The sequence below is a fragment of the Loxodonta africana genome, chromosome 18 (genome assembly GCF_030014295.1).
Source record: "Loxodonta africana isolate mLoxAfr1 chromosome 18, mLoxAfr1.hap2, whole genome shotgun sequence".
Lineage (NCBI taxonomy): Eukaryota > Metazoa > Chordata > Mammalia > Proboscidea > Elephantidae > Loxodonta > Loxodonta africana.
In genome coordinates this window covers 32,051,378-32,057,728 of record NC_087359.1, presented here as the reverse complement: position 1 = coordinate 32,057,728, position 6,351 = coordinate 32,051,378, and positions in this window count along the sequence as shown.

The window sequence follows — 6,351 nt, the reverse complement described above, 5'->3', positions numbered from 1 at the left end:
TCTGCTGCCCAGTGAGGCCTCGCCTGCACAGGGCATGCTCACTGCCCATTCCCAGGGAAGTCCTTCGCCCCAACAGGTACTTCCCTTCCTGGGCCCCAGACAGTGGCTTATTTCTGGGCCCTGATGGGTTTGTCCCATTCCTTTTGTGGCCCCCACTGTCTTTTTCCCTGATGCCACCCCTTTGGGTGAGAAGTCCCCCGTGCACCCCCATCCCTCAGACGTTTGCTGCCCTTGAGCGCTGCTCACCTAGATCCCACTGCGCCAGGTCCTAATGCCCTCATTGCCCTCTGCCCAGGACAAGCCCCCCACCGCCTCATATCTTCTCCGTTTACCCACACTGCTGTCATCCTTGGCAGCATCACCAGCTGTCCAACAGTGGCATTCATGTTCCCTCAATCTCCCCATTTCCCTGAGTCTCTTGCCCCCCGATCCCCCACATCACCACTTGGCCCTGCCCTTTCCAACCACATACTCCTCACAGATGGCTTCTCCTTCCCAGGCCCTGGTTAGGACCCTCCCATCTCAGTGACTGATCTTGGGCAGCTCTCCCAGCTGTACACCAAGGCTGTGTCACTCCCGGCTGTTTCCCCATTCCAGCTTCCAGGCTGTGGACTTAAGTTAGAGGGGAACCCCAGACCACCTGAGACCTAACCCAGTATAGGTGGGTGCTGCTTAACATGACTTAGGCCCCTCAGTGGCTCCTTGACTTGGAAACTGTTCAAATCTCTTTCCTCAAGTCCCCACTCCACATCCACCCCCCCCTCAGCAGACAACCTTGACTCAGTCTCACTAGGCACTGCCTCATCTTGCTGTCAGTTCCCCTTCAACATCTTCCTACTCTTCGTTCCTCTTTCAGAGGAAGCATGTCCTTCCTCCCCAAGTCAAGGAAGCAGTGTCTGTCCTTAAGTCACACCACCCCTGTGCCCTCAGCCCACCCCGCCAGCCTCGTCGGTTTTCCCCTCTCAGATTCTCCACTTCTCCTTCCCTCTACCTGAAAACACGATGCTGCTCCATCCTGGAAAACACTGCATTGATTCTGCAGCCTGAAGAAGGCTCCCTCCTGTTCTCTGCTGCTTCCTGCAGTCCACACCCACTGCCTCCAAGTCTTCCCCCTCCTTCCCCTCCTGATCCTCCGTGGTGGCTGCTGCCTGAAGACTCCACTGGGATTGTCCACTCCAAGGTCACCGGATAACCTGCTAATTACCAAGTTCAGGTTCCTTTTCTCCTTTCCCACCTCCCTGCTGGCTGAAGCATCTGGTACATCTTGAAACTTGGCTCCCTTGGTCCCAGCAACCCCGCATTAGCCTGCTTTCCTTCCTTCCGTCCCCACCCCCCTACCAGCCTTCTCTTCTTTGCCTCTTTCATTCAGCAGGGGCCATAAGTTTCTACCCTGAATCACCTCCCAGGTCCTGAAGAGCCCTCCACACCCAACTGCTTTCCCCCTTGGGCTTTGAACTAGTTCATTCTGATTAGAACCCCTGTGGAGAATTTGCATTTCTTACAGGTTCCTAGGCGATGGTAATGTTGCTGGTTAGGGGCCCATTCTGAGACCCACTAGTAGAGCAGAGGCTCTAAAAATTTGTCATATGTAAGAATCACCTGGGGATCTTGTTAAATTGTAGATTCTGATTCAGTATATCTGGGGAGGGCATCGAAGCCGTTTCCCAGAGACTCGGTCTTGGGATCTTTGTTCTCACCCCTTCTCACCATGTCTTTCACTTCTCTGAAGGTGTGACCTGAATACTAGCTCCACCCCTGACTCCCATCTGAATTCTACTGTCCGGGAGGCAGGTGGAGCAGGGGACCTTCCACTGGGTAGAAAGGCAGGAGGTGGAGCCACACCCCTAACTCACACTGTGACTTTAGGCAAGTCCCTTAACTACTCTGGGCCTCAGCCTCCTCAGCTTTAAATGAGGCATTGGATGAGATGATTTCAAAGGTCCTTCCTTCCAATATCCGGAGCCCTCGTGGTGCAGTGGTTAAGAGCTTGGCTGCTAACCAAAAGGTTGGCAGTTCAAATCTACCAGCCACTCCTTGAAAACTGTATAGGGCAGTTCTACTCTGTCTTATCGGGTCACTATGAGTTAGAATTGACAGCAATGGGTTTGTGTTTTTTTGGTTTTATTTCCTACCAATAGTAAAATTCTACAACCTCCAATGAATCTCTTATATCCCTCCCGGTCCAACAAATGCAACATATCTAAAAATTATCTTGCAGCCCAAGAAGCTGGCTCTCCCACTTTGTCATTCTTTTTTTCCTTGCATTCTCCAACTCGCACCTCTCAAAGCCACTCCTGGAGCCAAACCCAACCAGTCTCAAGTCCTCTTACACTCTCTCCCTCCTGAATGTGCTTCCTCCCCACACCCACCCGTCTCATTCTCTCTGCTGCCTTCCACCAGATCCCTGTTCCAGCCAGACTAGTCCACTTGTCTCTAAACCACATGCGCAGTTCAGACTCCATGTGTTCATTCTTGATGTTCCCTGTCCCTGCAGTGCCCCATTCTCTTAGGCACAGGTCGCATATACTCCAGGAACCCTGGGGTGGAAGTTTTTCAGGGCATGAGCTTTTGAGCCACACAGGCCTGAGTTCCAACCTGTACTTGCCACTTAGCACTGTGTCCTTTCGCAAACTCCTGAAACTTAGTTTTCTTAATTTGAAAAATGGAGGTAATAGTAGTTGCTACCACACTAGGTATGGCTTGCTGAGAAATGGCCAATAGGCAGCCCGGGCTATTCGGGCTACGATCTGAAAAGAATTAAATCCAATACTGTTTGTAAGGTGTTTGGCATCTTGTAGGAGCCCTGGTGGTGCAACGGTTAAGCGCTCAACTGCTAACCAAAAGGTCGGCGGTTTGAATCCACCAGCGGCTCTGCAGGAGAAAGATGTGGCAGTCTGCTTAGATAAAGAGTACAGCCTCGAAATCCCTATGGGGGCAATTCTACTCAGCCCCATAGGGTCACTATGAGCTGGAATTGACTAATGACCGAAACAGGTTTGGTCTTGGTTTGGCATGTTGTAAGAATTAATTATCCCTCTCTCCCACCTGTAAGGTCTCCCTCTTGGACATTAACGGAGGTTATTTGCACTAATCTCCCACCTTGTGATGTCTCTGTAACCTGCATTCTCATGTCCAGTGTGAACTGGTGGATGAAGCTGCTAAGGGTCTTCATGCACCAGAGTGGGGCCCCCAGCCGCTGCCCCATCCTAAGCTTCTGGAGGATCCCTTGTATGGGCAAGAACGGTCAGTGATGTGTGCACTGCAACCCCTCCGTAGCATGTTGGGGCCCTGACGACAGGATGACATTTGTGCCCCACGAACCTCAAAGGATGGATGTGCCTGGGATCCTGGTGCCTCCCACTCCTCCCTGGAACAAGGCCTCAGGGCTTCAGAGACAATGGAGGAATACTCAGATGAGAAGACCAGTCCTCTCCTTTGAGAAAGGATGGCCCTGGGTCGGGGCCTGGAAGGAAGCAGGCTGAATGCCAGACCCCGATTTGGGCATTTCCCCCGCTACCCACCTCCCAACATCATGTCATCGAGCATAGCCTTTTTATGACTGGAAGAGGGTCCTAAGGCCCTGGAGCCTACCAGGGAGCTGGTTTTCTCCTCAGCACCTTAAAAGCAACATTGACAATGAACTCAGGGTGAGTGAGCCCCTTCTGAGTATGTGAGTGCTCTAAGCACTTTCTGCTCATCAGCTCACATCTCACAGTGCAGCTGTGAGGGAGGGCTTCTCTAACCCCCATTTCACAGATGAGAAAACTGAGGCTCAGAGAGATTAGGGGCTTGCTCGAAGTTACACACCTGGTAAGTGGGGGAGCCAGGGTTGGAGAACAGCCTGGTTGCCTGGAGCCCTGAGTCCTACCCCCTTGACTGGCGCAGTCTCTACTGCAGGCCTCAAAGACTGGGCACCAGGCCTAGACGGCATCCATTGGCTGGAAACGCCGCCCACCACGCGGCCCCAGGGCCAGGGGCAGTCGACCCTCTCTCTTACCTGCAGTTGGCTGGGGCTGGGTCTTGCCGCACATCAGCACAGCTTGGCCCTTGTGCAGGAAAAATTGAAGGAAGAATTGGCTGAAGGGCAGAAAGAGCCACAGGGGAAGGAGGCCCTAAGCCAGGCCTCCTGGTGGGGGGGGGGCTCCTGAGGGAGGACATCCTGTAGGAACAGAGCCCATGCCCCCTCACAGCTCCCTCAGCAGGAGCGACTCCAAGGGTGGCATTCAGACAGCAGAAACAGTGGCTGCTGGTCTCCTGGGAGAAACAAGGGATGGGCAAGAGGGACCAAAGGGGCAGCCATAGCTGTGGGGTTGGTAGCAGCCTTCCAGAGAACCCCCTGCTTAGGGGAAAACTCAGGCCCTGCCCTCAGGAGTCCCAGTCTAAGAAGTAAACAGTTCTTGCTATCAGGGGCCAAGTCTGATGGGGGAGACATAGTCCCTGCTCTTGTGAAATCCCAAGTCTGATGGGAGATGCAGTTGCTGCCCTCAGGGAGCCCCCAGTTTGAGGACAGAGCCCCTGAGCTCAGGAAGGAGGGGAGGGGAGGGGGATTGAGGCAAGTTTCCTGCTTGGGGAAGGGGTGCAGCTTGTGGTGGAGCTGAGAGGGTGTGCAGGATGGGGACGGTGGGACCTCATGGGCTGGAGAGTGGGGTGTAGTCAAGAGAGGACTGCCCAGCTGGGGAACCAAGGGAGATGAGGGGCTGTCAGGGCCTGAGGGACCATACAATTGAGTCCCCACTGGAGCTGGCCAGGGTGCCATCATGGAGGAGTCACCCTGGGGGCTGAAAGGGTCTTCCAAACAGGAAGCCAAAGGAACCAGGGCCACAGATGTAACAGGAATCTGACTCAGCAGAGGAGCCCTGGGCCACAGGTTGGTCTTGCTGGGTGATCTTGGACGTGTATGTGTGTGTGGGGGCGGGGAGCTCCTCTAGCACCAGGGCACTCCACTGTAATGACATACCCTGGCTACCCTTTGGGGAGCCACAGCTGTTGTGGCCTTGGAACATGGAGCAGGGGGGCAGGACCAAGTCATCTGGTGGTGACTACAGGACGGCCGTGGCAAGGGATGAAAAGATCAGATATACCTATCCCGTCTAGTTCCAAGGTAGAGAGTGAGGGTAGGGTTACCAGATGTGTGACTTTGGGAAGCTCACATAGCCTCTTGGAGCCTCAGTTTCCCCATCAAATGGGAATCATGATCTCTCTTTCCTGGGGAACTGAGTTTCCAGAGAATATCACACAGTAGACCCTCATCCAGGATGCTCCCTGCTCCTACACCCCAGAGGATGTTTGCAAGATGGCTCCAGAGTGCAGGAACAATCGACTCAGCCCTGCCGTGCATCTGGGTCTGGAGTGGCAGGTGGCTGGAAGGGGGGGAGTCATCCCGTTCCCAGCATTGATGTCAGCGCCTCCCGGGAAATCGCCTTCTCACCTCTACTGGGCCTAAAATAGAGCTGGTGGGGAGTGCCTGTCATGAGCCAGAGGCAGCTCCCCCATCCCCGGCAGAGGCCTGGGTCCCCAGAGAAGCAGAGGAAGGGGTTCCCTGCCTCCATTCCTGTTCCTCAGCAACCTGTGGTCCCCCATATGGGTACGAGGATTCTGTGGCCTCAAGGAGGAAGTCAGGGTGGGACTCTAGCAGTGCCCATGCATCTCACACCCCCACCTCATCTCAGGTCTCTGGGGACCTCTAACAGAGGTCAGTGATTCCAGTCCTCAATATCAGGACCCGTCTTGCTAAGGAGCCCAGGAGCTGGGCTGATGGGGGGGGAGCAGCACAGCTGGGGCAGCTAGGCTAGAGGTTCCAGCTATTTCCTGAAAGTAGGAGGTGGTTGTCAAGCCCATACACCCAAAGAAGAGCTGGCAGAAGACCTGAGGGACCCTGAGAAGAAGCTTGCTTGAGGAAAAGGAGGGATGGGGGTAAAGGTCAGGCATTTTTCAGGCCAGAGAAAGGAGGCTGGGGGCTCCATCAGTGTCTTCTGCTCCTCAAAGATTTGAGCTGGCAAGAGAGGGGCAGAAATGGGGCAGGCTAACAGAATGTAAATGACCTGGGTAGTTTATATTACATTCAGGGGAAGGACCAAGGTGCCCTGTGTGAGGGATTCGGGAGCCGAGAGGTAGATTAGCCCTTTTGGAAGCTTGGATGACAGCAATTCCCGGAGCCCTCCTGGAGGCAAGGGCAGCTTTGGCCCTCAGAAGGAGCCTGCGGGATGGGCACGGGCCTGGACACAGGGTGTGGGAGGACTCCTTAGTGACCCTCTGCGCCGCAGATGGGCCACTGGTCCCGATGAAGGCTCGGGGCTGGCGTTCACCGGACACGCTCCTGCCCTCGGGCCGCGTCCCGCTGCGGCCCGTCCA